We start from the raw sequence: 15,163 nt of genomic DNA on the forward strand, positions 1-15,163 counted from the left end.
TATGTGAAGTGCTTGAGGTGGTTCAGGTTGGCGAAAGAGGAATGCTGCTGGTAGGTTCGGTGGGTGATATAATGTTTATAAATTGAACAGTAAGTGATATGGTGCAAAGTGTAAACATAGAAATGAAAAGTTACATATCTCAGTAAGAAATTCAAGTTGTTTTTCCTCAAAATATATTTTCAACAAACTTTCTTTACATGGTTAACCCGGAAAGCCGAAGATCTAAATAGGTGAACAGTCATTTAGTTGGTTTAAAACTTATGATACTACTCGTTTTAAATTGTGACTTATTAATCATTGTACTGCTCCTAGGAAGAACCAAAAGAGCTTCCACCGGAAAAATAAGCTCATCATAGACTTTCCGTAAAGAATCAAGTTATACGGGAAAAAATGTAGAGAATTTCTAAGATATCAGTCTAGTTTGGCATCTTTTGAAGGGTAATTACCGGGAGAAATTAAAAAATAGCTAGATTTACAAGTGGTAGTTGAAAAATAGCCACAGTTTTAAAAAGTAATCGAAATTTAGCTATTTTTCATGTAAAGACAAAACTGAACGCAAATATTGTTCAAAATTCGAAAAATATTCCAGTATAATATACAATATGCTGGAAGTTCATACATAGGTGCTCCAATGTCCAGTATATTATGCTGGAACTTTCCGTGTGTTGGAGTTATACACAGGTGTACCAATCTCCAATATATTATGTTGGAACTTTCGTGTTACGGTAAAATAGTGGCTATTTTCAATAATTTTGCAAACGCTGACTATTTTTTAATGACCAGTCCGAAAACTGGCTAGTGTTGAAGTTGTCAAACTCCCACATCGGTTGGGGAGAAAAATTGTTGGGATTTTTCTCTTATAAAAGGAGGCCTAATGTTTAGGATTTAAATACACCTCTCATTTGCCTTCTTATCTTCTTAAGACATTTGTATCTTCTCTCTTTAGTATTATTTCACTTGTATTTTTAGAGTGAAATAAAATATTGGTTGTGTCCGAGGAAGTAGGCAATATTGGCCGAACCTCGTAAATTCTAGTGTTCTTTTATTGTTGTCTTATTGTCTTATTTATTATTTGGTGGCTGTCATAATTTTTGGTATAGTAGTTGTGACTCATTCACACTATATACATTTGGCTTCCGCAACAATTGGTATCAGAGCCAAGGTAATGTCTAAGTATGCTCTGTGGTTGCAGCATAGTCTGATCTTCCACATCAGAAAAGATTTATCTTGGTACTGTGTCAAGGTTCTGTCTTAGTATGCTCTGTGGTTGCAGCTTAGTCTGATCTTCCACACCAGAAAGAAAATAATCTTGATTTGTGTCGCCAGCTATTAAATAATATTCGTGTCAAAGATGGGAGACAATAAACAAGAAAAATCTACATCAAGTGTCAACAATACGTCATCATTGGCATCTTCGCTTATGACAAGAATTGTGTCAAATGCGAAATTTGTGGTAGAAATTTTTGACGGGTCAGGACATTTTGGGATGTGGCAAGACGAGGTTCTAGATGTCCTTTTTCAACAAGGGCTAGATCTTGCTATTGAAGAAAAGAGACCAGATGCTATTGGAGAAGAAGATTGGAGAATTATCAATCGTGTTGCTTGCGGTACCATTCGATCCTACCTTGCTAGAGAGCAGAAATATCCATACACAAAGGAAACTTCTGCAAGTAGATTATGGAAAGCACTGGAGGATAAATTTTTGAAGAAAAACAGTCAAAATAAATTGTACATGAAGAAGAGACTGTTTCACTTCACCTATGTTCCTGGTACCACGATGAATGAACATATCACCAGTTTCAATAAGTTGGTCACAGATTTGCAAAATATGGATACAACTTATGATGATGGTGACTTGGCCTTGATGTTGTTGGCGTCACTTCCTGATGAGTACGAGCACCTTGAAACTACTCTACTCCATGGAAATGACGAAGTTTCTCTCAGAGAAGTTTGTTCGGCTTTGTACAGCTATGAACAAAGAAAGCGAGAAAAACAGAAGGGCGGAGAAGGAGAAGCACTATTTGTGAGGGGTCGTCCTCAAAATCAAACGAGGACAAAGAAGGGAAGATCCAAGTCAAGATCCAGACCCAGCAAAGATGAATGTGCCTTTTGTCGAGAAAAGGGGCACTGGAAGAAAGACTGTCCGAAGTTGAAGAATAAGGCCAAACATAACAATGGAAAGGCCATTATGGATTCAAATGTAGCTGATTGTGATGATTCAGACTTCTCATTAGTTACAACAGAGTCATCAACATCATCAGACATATGGTTGATGGACTCGGCTTGTAGCTATCATATGTGTCCCAACAGGGACTGGTTCGTGGAATTTCAAGAAGGAGAATATGGAGTCATCCACACAGCGGATAACAGCCCTCTTACCTCATATGGCATTGGTTCAATACGATTAAGGAACCATGATGGAATGATCAGAACATTAACAGATGTTCGATATGTACCGGATTTGAAGAAGAATCTCATCTCTGTGGGAGCCCTAGAATCAAAAGGGTTCAAAATCATTGCAGAAAATGGAGTGATGAGAGTATGCTCTGGTGCACTAGTGGTAATGAAGGCTAATCGGAAGAATAATAATAAAAATTCAAAATAAAATAATTTTCCTTTGTGTGCAATTTTGAGAATTTTCGTGGCATTTTTTTGGATAATTATTTGTATTTGTCTGTGCATGTTTATTTATTAGATTAATAAAAAATACAAAAATATGTCGCATTTGCATTTAGAATTTAATTCTACAATTAGGAGCAATTAAGTTTGTTTTACAAGAACAAAAATCATAAAAATAATGTACGTCGCATTTTTAGCATTTAATGTCCAAATTGTGTGATTTTATCGTAATTGCTATTTAATTGTGTGTTAATTATTATTAAGAGTTAATTAGCATTTTTATAAATTAATTTAGTTCTATAGGCTAATTTAGGATTTTTAGAATTTTAGTTTTATTTAAAGAAAAATAAAAGAAGAAAAAGAAGCAATGGAAATAAGAAGAAAATCGGACTGGGCCACCTTTTAAATTAAATCAACCAGGCCCAAACCAAATAACCCCTTATCCAACCCAAAAACCCACCGACCCGGTCCAGCACTATACCAAAAGGACCCTCCCCCCTTTCAGTTACCCTTCACCCAAACAACCAAACCCTAGAGGCCTAAAAAAAAACATCCACACCCCTGTTGCATCATCTTCTCCAAACGACCCCACCCCCCCTTTGCGTCGTCTTCTTCGCAGCACCCCATCCCTTCCGTTTCATCTTCTTCACCGTCCTCACGACGGACCAACCATCGACGACCAACACCCCAGCCAGCCCCATCGCTTCTGAGCAACCACCAGCCATGAACGACCACATCACGTCGACCTCCAGCTCCCTCGCTGCCCTCCTTCTCCTTCTTCAAACACACACGACGCAGCCATACACGAACGACCCAACTCACTGCCACTGCGTCGTCTTCTTCAATACCCCAGCAGCCTCCACGTCCAGCAGCCACCGCCACTGTCACGACCAGCTCCAAGCTCTCGTCGTTCACCTCCAGCCAAACCCAGCAACGTCGCACACACTCACGTCCACATTCAGAAGACAGAGGAGGAAAGGACTGAGAAAGCAACGAAAACAGCCACGAAATAGATAGAGTTCAGTGTTTGCTGTTCTTTCAAAACGTTAACTTTAAGTCATTTCTAAGAAATAATCGAAATGGAGTAGCTCAAGCGTTTGGGTTCGACGCGAAGTTTTTTTTGGTGTCTGGTCGGAAATCGAGGTTGCCATTCGAACCCGGACTTCAAACTAGTAGGTTTTCGTTCTCTTTTCTTTTAGTTTTCGTTCAGCGAATTCATCTTCCGCTCCTTTTCTTCTTTCTATGATTGTGTTTGTGTTCTGATGGGTTGGTTTGAATTCGAACCTAGGTCTTTGTTTGTATTAGAGATAATTCGTGTTCATTTTTGTTTGAAGTTCGTTAGTTTTTCATCAAGTGATTTAATGTCGAGTGCTTGTGTGCTGGTCCTTAGTTTTTGATTTAGTTTGAATCATTCATCTTTGTTATGATGTTGTTTGATTTAGTTTGAGGTCAACTGATGATTGAGTTTAGTGATTTGAATCTACTTGTTTGTCTTATTAAGTTTGTTGATATGAATCTGACCATGATAAACGGAATTGGGAGTTAGTTTCATGTGTTTAATTTGTCAATTGTCAGGCTTGATTTGGTTATAGCTACTGTAGTTTGGTTAATTGATTAGAGGAATTGGTTATAGCTGATATGGTTTTGGTACAGGTTGAAAAGGGATGGGGGCAGAATGGTAATTTCAGTAGTTTCAGGGGTAATATGGGAAATAAGACTTAAAAATGATTAATTTGAGTGCCCCGTCCACTAGCCACTAATAATATTAAAATAATACGTAGTGGAGGACAAGACATGATGGTGGGAATTAATATATTATTTAGTGCATAATGGGGGACAAGACATATGGTAGTAGGCAATAATGCATTGTTTAATATAGTGGGGGACAAGACATATGGTGGTGAGAATTAATGTATTTGTTTAATATAGTGGGAGACAAAGCATGCAGTAGTGGGGAACAAGGCATGCAAGTGTGGGGAGAATATTTCGGATTAGTTTAAGTCTTTCAAGGCAAGAGTTTTGTTATAAATAGAGTCATTTTAGAACAGAGGAAGGAGAAAAAAAAGAAAAAGGGGGGGGGGCTGATTTTTGACATCAGAAATTCAGAGTTTAAGAGTGAAATACAAGCTGAGTTTTTACCGAAAGGAGTTCAATAGGTTGAGAGCTAAATACTGAAAAGTGAGGTCTTCTTTACTACTGAAAATCAGAATCAGTTTGTTTCCGTTTAATTGAGGTTTTTAAGTGGTTTCTTGAGTTGTTATTCCTGGTCTGCATTGGTTTGTGTTGATACTGTTTCATTGAGTGTGCTGGAATCGTGTTGGTTTTCAAATCTGTCACTGGGTGTTCCGTTTGCTGGTTGTTGCTGGTTATTATTGCTGTTGTTGTGTTACATACTACTTTGCTGACCTTCCTCTTCTTGTATTGGCAATACCAGGTACACAACTGTAACTTTGGCATTTGTAAGCTGAAAACATGAAGTTTGAATATACGTGAAGAGTTGAAATTCTGCTTTGGTTTCAATATGACTTGTGTATTTAAATTCTTCAGTCGCTGATGATAGGTAGATCCCTGTTAGTATGTAGTAAGTGGACTGAAACGGAGTTGTATGAGAGATTTTTTTATTAAAACATGTTAGCATCTGGTAACTGATTCCTGTAGTTAAAAATGAGCTTGTTGGACTGTTAAATTAATCTGGACCGGGACTGTTTGGATCTTGGAATATGATTATGTAATAGTCGTATTAGTTTAGTTTTGTTTCGTAGTATAATTTGTGAGATTACAGGCCAGCTGCAAGCTGAAACAGGAAAGTGTTTTGGAATTCCTGAATTTCACTTGTATTAAATAAATTGAGCTGAAATTAGTAAGGTGAGTCTAAAATTGGTAAAGAGTAATTAGTTTCGTTTTTGATATTATTGTTCGTCAATTCTGTATTTCTATTTATAATTTTAATTTTTTGGTAATATTCACTTATAGAATAAGATACTAAATAATCTCCCTTTGTACAAGCTCGATTACAATTTTCCATTTGCATTTGTCTTAGACTAATAACTAATAAGTCACGTCCCTATTTTAAGCATGTAATTAATTTGGAGATTTTTTCTTTTAGAGACAAACTTAATAAAAATGTAGTCACTTTAGGATTGTCCTTTTAAAATAAATGAGATGAGCCTCGCATAGCAAAACGCACAGATTGTGGGGCCCTCACAAATGTACGTATTAATAACTTAGAACTCGGGATCGGCCGCTTAGCGAATTTCACGGCCTTTTTCCCAAAAGTAATAACGTGTTAGTCATTGTTAGGCGCGTACTTTTAATAATTTACTTTCTTAAACTCGGGTGCACATTTATGTGACCCAAATCCAAATCTCAACGAAGTCGAAATGTGTCGCTAATCACGAGTACATTGATTGTGATGTGGTTCGAGATGCATTTCCACGACGTTGCAAATTCCTTTTAAAAATAATGAATGAGACGAGCCTCGACAAACAAAAGTACACAAGCTGTGGGGCCCTCTATACGTGTTGGTAAAATTACTTAGACTTCGGGTTGGACCGTTTAGCAAAATTTCGCGGTCCTATCCAAAATAATGATACGCTAGTCGCTTTAGGCGCGTATTTAATAATGTTATCTTCTTAAACTCGGGTGCACATTTATGTGACCCAAATCCAAATCTCAACGAAGTCGGAACGTATCGAAAATTGCGGGTACATTTATGTGGCGCAATTCGAGATGCGTTCTCACGACGTTGCAATTCTTTGAATAAATAATAACATAAGCGGTAAACAGTTAAAATTTGTATGTATGTTCATAATTGTATAAAATCAGATAATCAAGCCGAATATGACAGTTGAGCGACCGTGCTAGAACCACGGAACTCGGGAATGCCTAACACCTTCTCCCGGGTTAACAGAATTCCTTATCCGGATTTCTGGTGCGCAGACTGTTAAACAGAGTCATTCTTTTCCTCGATTCGGGATTCAACCGGTGATTTGGGACACCACAAATCTCCCAAGTGAAGACTCTGAATCTTTAAATAAAATCTCATTTCGATTGTCCTTTAATTGAAAAAACTCCCTTCTACGCCCCTTTGCGGTGGCGCGGGTGAAAAAGGAGGTGTGAAACTCTGGTGCACTAGTGGTAATGAAGGCTAATCGGAAGAACAATAACATGTACCATTATCGTGGTAGTACAGTTATTGGGACAACGACAGTGACGTCCAGTGACGACAAAGAGGCAGAAGCAACCAGGCTATGGCACATGCACTTGGGACATGCTGGAGGAAAATCCTTAAAGACTCTATCAGATCAAGGATTGTTAAAAGGGGTAAAGACTTGCAACTTGGAGTTTTGCGAGCATTGTGTCAAAGGGAAACAAACAAGGGTTAAATTTGGTACAACAATCCATAATACTAAAGGCATTTTGGATTATGTACACTCTGATGTTTGGGGTCCTTCCAAAACACCTTCATTGGGTGGGAAGCACTATTTTGTAACCTTTGTTGATGATTTTTCCCGAAGAGTGTGGGTGTATACAATGAAAAGCAAAGATGAAGTGCTGGGAATTTTTCTCAAATGGAAGACGATGGTGGAGAATCAAACAGGCAGGAGGATCAAGTGTATTCGCACAGACAATGGAGGTGAATACAAAAATGATCATTTCAATAAGGTCTGTGAAAATGATGGCATCGTCCGACACTTCACTGTTAGACATACACCACAACAGAATGGAGTGGCAGAACGTATGAACCGGACCTTGCTGGAGAAGGTACGGTGTATGTTGTCCAATGCTGGCTTGGGCAAAGAATTTTGGGCTGAGGCAATTACATATGCATGCCACCTCATTAATCGTCTACCATCTGCTGCTATTGATGGCAAGACACCATTTGAAAAATGGTATGGAAAGCCTGCTGTAGATTATGACTCTTTGCACGTGTTTGGCTCAACTGCATATTATCATGTGACAGAGTCAAAATTGGATCCAAGGGCAAAGAAGGCTATTTTTATGGGAATTACTTCTGGAGTCAAAGGATATCGCTTATGGTGTCCTATGACAAAGAAAGTAATATTCAGCAGGGATGTTACCTTTGATGAATCTGCTATGGTAAATAAGGTAACAGAAGATACCAAACAAAATGAAGGTGCTTCTAAGCAGGTGGAGTTTGAGGGAAAATTTATTTTTCCTACACAAGAAGCAGAGGAGGAAACAAATGAAGATTATCCTCTGGAAGGAGAGCTAGTAGAGGAGATTTCAACTCAGGAACCTCAACAACAACTTGAATCAATAGCAACCAGCAGGCCAAAAAGGACAATAACGAAACTTGTTCGTCTCATAGAGATGGTTTCTTGTGCAACCTCAATTGTAGTTGATGATGTTCCTACCACTTATAAAGACGCAGTCCAAAGTTCAGAAGAAGATAAGTGGAGGATTGCCATGAATGATGAAATACAGTCCCTTCATCAGAATCATACATGGAGATTGGCCAATCTCCCGAAGGGAAAGAAAGCAATTGGGTGCAAATGGGTATTTGCAAAGAAGGAAGGATTTCCTAACCAAGTAGATGTTCGCTACAAAGCAAGATTGGTGGCCAAAGGATATGCTCAAAAGGAGGGAATTGATTACAATGAAGTATTTTCTCCAGTTGTAAAACATTCCTCCATTAGAATTATGTTGGCTTTGGTAGCACAATTGGATTTGGAACTAGTTCAGATGGATGTAAAAACTGCGTTTTTACATGGAAACTTGGAGGAGGAAATCTACATGACTCAGCCAGAAGGATTCAAAGTTGCTGGAAAAGAAAATATGGTGTGCAAACTTGAAAAATCGTTGTACGGATTGAAACAATCTTCTAGACAATGGTACAAGCGATTTGACGAGTTTATGTTGCGGCAAGGGTACAAGAGAAGCAAATACGATCATTGTGTGTATTTGCACAAGCTTAAAGATGGTTCCTTTGTATATCTTCTCCTATATGTTGATGATATGTTGATAGCTTCCAAGAATTCGGAAGAAATTGATAAGTTGAAGATTCAACTGAAGAAGGAGTTCGAGATGAAGGATCTGGGTGAGGCAAAGAAAATTCTTGGCATGGAAGATAATAAGAGATAGACGTTCAAAGAAACTTTGTTTATCTCAGAAAGAATATTTGAAAAGAGTACTACAACGTTTTGGCATAGATGAAAAGACTAAGCCAGTTAGTACTCCACTTGCTCCCCATTTTAAGCTAAGTACTACTATGTCGCCAAAAGATGAAGTTGAACGAGAGTATATGTCAAAGGTACCATACGCAAATATTGTTGGTAGCTTGATGTATGCAATGGTCTGTACGAGACCTGACATTTCACAAGTTGTTGGAGTTATTAGCAGATATATGCATAATCCAAGAAAGGAGCATTGACAAGTTGTGAAGTGGATTCTACGGTATATTCATAATACTGTAGATGTTGGGTTAGTTTTTGAGCAGGAAGACAATCAGTCTGTAGTTGGATATTGTGACTCGAATTTTGCGGGTGATCTGGACAAACGAAGATCAACTACTGGTTATGTGTTTACTTTTGCAAAGACACCAGTTTGTTGGAAGTCTACTTTGCAGTCAACAGTTGCTTTGTCTACAACAGAGGCAGAGTACATGGCTATTACAGAGGTTGTGAAAGAGGCAATTTGGCTTCAGGGGTTGCTAAAAGAGCTTGGTGTTGAACAAAAAAGTATCACAATTTTTTGTGATAGTCAAAGTGTTGTTCAATTAGCGAAGAACCAAGTTTATCATGCAAGGACGAAGCACATTGATGTTCGGTATCATTTCGTCCGAGAAATCATAGAAGAAGGTGGAGTCACGGTGAAGAAAATTCATACTACGGAGAATCCTGCTGATATGCTGACAAAAGTGGTGACTGCGGTCAAGTTTCAACATTGTTTGGATTTGATCAACATTGTTGAACACTGAAGATAGAAGATGAAGACACAACCAAAATTTGTTATTGAGAGAAAATTAAAGATGTGGAATTTTGTCAAGGTGAAGATTTGTTGATTGACAAAAGAAATTGTCTCACATCGGTGGATGATTTCATTTGGGGGAAAATATTTCCCTATAAAAGAAGGCCTAATGTTTAGGATTTAAACACACCTCTCATTTGCCTTCTTATCTTCTTAAGGCATTTGTATCTTCTCTCTTTAGTATTATTTCACTTGTATTTTTGGAGTGGAATAAAATATTGGTTGTGTCCGAGGAAGTAGGCAAAATTGGCCGAACCTCGTAAATTCTAGTGTTCCTTTTATTGCTGTCTTATTGTCTTATTTATTATTCGATGGCTGTCATAATTTTTGGTATAGTAGTTGTGACTCATTCACACTATATACATTTGGCTTCCGCAACAGCTAGCTAATACTATTTTCACGTAATTACATATTCCTCAATCCTGCGATAACTTGCACAATAAGGTAATAACTACAGTTGACCTCTAAGTAAACTGGCAATGTAAAATACTTTAATCAGTACATATAAATTATGGATTCAGACATAAATGCCCTAGCAGCATAACTTAATTACCCAACCCGCCCCTAAATACTCAAATTCTAGCCGCTACTCCCAAACTACCTCCTATTTCTTTGTCTACTACATAAGGAGTACTTCCTAGCATGCCCCTTAATTCAACCTACGTGTGCCATTTTCTTCTCTTTTGCATTTTCCCCTGTAGCTTAGGAACAAAACAGGAAGAGGAATAAGTAAATACTATATAATAATTGGACATAAAAATGTCAAACTACTTACTAATTCATTATATTAAATAAATATGAAGTTAATTCATCTTTAAATAAGACATTGAAATATTAGCTTGAAGGTGTATTTTATGTGAAATATTGACTTTCACTTAGATTTTCAACTTTTACTATTTTATTTTTTTTGGTTAAAACTCATAGTCAAAGATAATTTTAGTACCCTTTTTTAACTTCACCTCAAAATTACCCAAAATTACATTAGTTATGAGAAATCGCGAACTTTAGTTGTCGAATTTTAAATTCAGGTGTGCCCATATTAGTGCATTTTCAAGAAAATATTTGTATATTTTTGATAAATGATATGTTCAAGGACTTTAGTAAATACTTGCAGTGAGAGATAAAAAATAGCTTGAGTAGAAGTAGCAAACACTTGTTACAGTTTGCCGCATAGTATAGGTGCTATGCTTGTTATGTCCTTATCGTTTCACCTCTCTTTTTTAATTCTTGCGCTCGTTCAATCCATTTCTTTATAATCAAGAAGTGTTTTTAAGAATATATAACATATTTAACAAAGAATATAATGTTAGTATTACATAAAGAAAAAAATAAAATATATTAAATTTAATAAATATTATACTATTTAGTATACATATACTTTTAATTTATGTTTATTCAATATTATAAGATTTAGTATATCATAATTAAGATCATGATATATTTTGTTTACTAGTATGTTAAATAATGTTCATAAAATCTCAATAGTAATAGTATATTGATACATATTTACTATACCATGAATACTGTTGAATCATTGTATACAAAAAATTGGTATATTAAATGATATTCACAATATATTTCATATAATTATTATGGATAAGGGTCAAATATATCCTTTTACTATGAGAAAAGGATCAAGTTTATCCTCCGTTATACTCTCTCTAAAAATATCCTTGTTGTTATACTATTAGGCAAAATATACCCCTTATCAGTTAAAGTTATTCAAAGTGGTTGCCCAATCCCACGTGGCACTGACATTTTGGCCACGTGGCATGCCACCTCGCTGCCGTAAACCCATCTTACCCGTCTCTTTTACTTCTTCTCCCACAACTAGCAACTCCTAAGAATGCATGAACAAAATCTTGCAAGTGCAGGATTAATCAACCCAAAACCTATTCTAGTTCATGCACTGCAAATAAAATATAATAATAATTTCTACCTTTTGACTTTCCAACACTGTAAAGGTCTCTGATGTTACCAATTAAAAGCTGGCCATGATGTAGGGTTCTTGACAACTCCAGTATGTGTTTGGAAAATATTTGATTGAAATTGAAAAACATATATTTAAATCTAAAGTTAAGATTTAGTATCTACAAGGTCTAGTTATGTTTGGACTTTGATTCCATGAAAAAAAACTTGAAGATTATTTATAAGTAAAACTCCATTATTTCATATGACTTGAAATACTTCTGAAATAAAAAATTTCATTGGTATTTCAAATGTTGAGTTCATTAGTATTTCTGATGGCCAGCCAAAAGATAAATTCATCTCAACTTTGTCAGCTGAGAAACTTAGACCGCAGAGTGTCCTCAAACTTCAGCAAGTACTAACTATCGTGCTTTTCCAACTTCTCATAAGACTTGGTAGAGACTTGCAACAAATTTTACATACTGTTAATTAATATCTGTAGTATAATACAGGGGTTCTCTTAAATAATCTTCTAAATCATGGGAAATAATATCCATATTTCAGCAGTTTGTTCTGAATGCTTCACAATTTCTGAAGGAATAAAACTTTCTTGTTTCTGTAACCTAAAAAAAAAGAAAAAGACCAACCAAACTAGAAATTATTCACTCTTTTAAAATCAACACCAGCATTTTGATCATTTTTAAATATTACAGATTTTGGTTCGTTACCTTATTAGATGATCGATGGGGAGGTGCACACAAATCTGCTTGGAGAATTCGCGTTTATTAAATGCCCAGGGGAAAGAGAGGGGTAAAATGGGTTTTTCGGCAGTGAGGTGGCATGCCACATGGCCAAAATGTCAGTGCCACGTGGGATTGGGCAACTACCTTGGACAACTTTAACGGATGGGGGGTATATTTGGCCTAATTGTATAACAACAAGGATATTTTTAGACAGAAAGTATAACGGAAGGTAAACTTCATCCTTTTCTCATAATAGAGGGGTATATTTGACCCTTATCCGTTGAAACAAAAAAGGTTGAATACATAAGCTGCCACTTAAACTTGCCCATGTTTTTCATTTGGACGCCTACTGAAGGTTGTACTTATTAGACACTTAAACTCAAGTTCTATTGTGTCTATTGAACACATACTGGTGATATGACACCAGTGACATACGCAGGATTTTTTATAAGTGGTGTCACAATCTAAAATAGTGAACGACTAACAATTCACTTTAACAATATCATATTTTAAAAAATACCGTTCAAATTCTTCTAATAATAAACCACAACTCAGGTAAATTACTACTCTTATCGATAAATTTTTATTTTAGAAATGTATCAAAATAACCTTATTAGGAATAATATTAAATACTTTTTTATATAAAGAAGTAAAAAATACACAGAAATTTTATCATTTATTTGATTCTACAAATCGTTCTTAATGAATTTCTTGCCGAGAGAAGATGAAAGGAGAAAAAGAAGATTAAAAAGAACTTCAAATATCAACCAAATAATTTATTAATGCTAGATTAACCAAAATTTGACTCTTGACATATTAGATATTGCTCTCTAATAACATTAATAAGTTAGTCGTTCAAACTCAACCGAACATATTTTTTATTTAGTAGACGACGCAATAATAAAATTAAAATAGAAAATGGGGCTACCTTGGACAACTTTAATGGATGAGGGGTATATTTGGCCTAATTGTATAACAACAAGGGTATTTTTAGACAAAAAGTATAACAAAGGGTAAATTTGATCCTTTTCTCATAGTAGAAAGGTATATTTAACCCTTATCCGTAATTATTATTATAGTTGAGTAATGGTATACTAAGATTATTGGTATGTTAAATGATGTTCACAATATTTTTAGTATAATAATTACAATTGAATCAGATATACTATGATTACTATTGAATCATGATATATTGTGATTTGTGTCGAATCATGGTATACTATATTTATTAGCATGTTAAATGGTATTCATACTATTTTTGGTATGGTATATCGTGATTATAGTTGAATCATGGTATATTACTTTTGGTATACCATGATTATTGTTGAATCATGATATACATTATTTTGAGTTTTTAAAATAGTATTCTTAATATTCTTGGTATACTATGGTATACCATGATTCGACAATCACGGTATTCCTAGTATTCTTGGTATAATACTTTTTGTTATACAATAATTACTATTAATCATGGTATAATTCGTTTGAGTATGTTAAATAGTATAACTAGTATTCTTGATATACTACACATTAGTATACCATGATTATTGTTCCATCATGGTATTTCTAATATTCTTGGTATACTAACATGTGTATACCATGATTAGTATTGAATCATGGTATACATTGTTTGAGTATGTTAAATAGTATATCCAATATCTTTGGTATAATATATATTGATATACCATAATTAGTGTTGAATTATAGTATACTTTGTTTGAGTATGTTAAACGGTATACTTAATATTCTTGGTATACTACACATTGATATACCATAATTACTATTGAATCATGGTATCTCGTATTCTTGATATACTACATATTGGTATACCATGTTTAATGTAGTATACTAAATTCTAGTATTCGCCGATTTAGCTATAAAGAAAGGGAAACTTACACAAATGTCCCAAATAAATCTCAACTTACCAACATCTAGCCATTAGTCATAGACCTAGCAAAACTAGCCAATAAAAATTGAAAAATTAAATAATAGGGTTCTTTCTCTCAAAGAATCACATGCAAAAATCACCTTCCATATTTTTAAGCATGATTAGCAACATTAGATATAAGACGCAAAGGAAATTTTATGGACGAGGTAGCAAATAAGGTGATTGAATACAAAAATCTATACAATATTCCAAAAATCTAAATAAAAAAGGGACTTTTTTAATGAGTATAGTTGAAATTCATTGAAAATATATAGATAAGTCAATATACAAAATTTGAGGAATATTAGAGGTGATTTGGACTGGTTTTGTATCAAAATTCGTAATTAAATCGAGTTCAAAAAAGTCTTCTACGACACATGTATCAAACATGTATCACGCATGTATCTCACACACATGTATACATGGATATACATATACATAATTGATACGAATATGATACATATGTGATACACAAATGATACACCGTGTGATACACATATCTTTTTTTCATGTTCAGCTTTTACTTCGAATTTTCAATTCAAACCACCTCAAAACTTCACCAAATCACCCCAAAACTGAGATTCAAGCTCCTTAAGTTGTGCTCAGTCTATTCTAATAACACCCACACAAAACAAAGCGCAAATTTGATATTTTTTTGCTACAAATAGCTAATTTGTTAATTTGGTTAATATTAGTAATATTTTATCAATTGGTCAATTTTTGTAATGAGCTAATTATAAATGGAGATAGATGGTAATTTTCCATAAAGAAACCAAGGAGGGTTTTAGGTGGATTTTGGACATAAAAAGTAGGGGGTATCTAGGTAATATAATCTTTAAAAGGAGCATATTTTATTATTTTTTAAAAAGAAAAATATTTCTGTCATTAAGTTTTTAAAACGGCTCTTAGTATTTTCTTTTGCAGGAAAAAACAATTTTTTTGTCATATATGTGGGCTGAAAGGTTGACTATAGAAT

The sequence above is a fragment of the Nicotiana sylvestris genome, chromosome 12, assembly GCF_000393655.2.
Source record: "Nicotiana sylvestris chromosome 12, ASM39365v2, whole genome shotgun sequence".
NCBI lineage: Eukaryota > Viridiplantae > Streptophyta > Magnoliopsida > Solanales > Solanaceae > Nicotiana > Nicotiana sylvestris.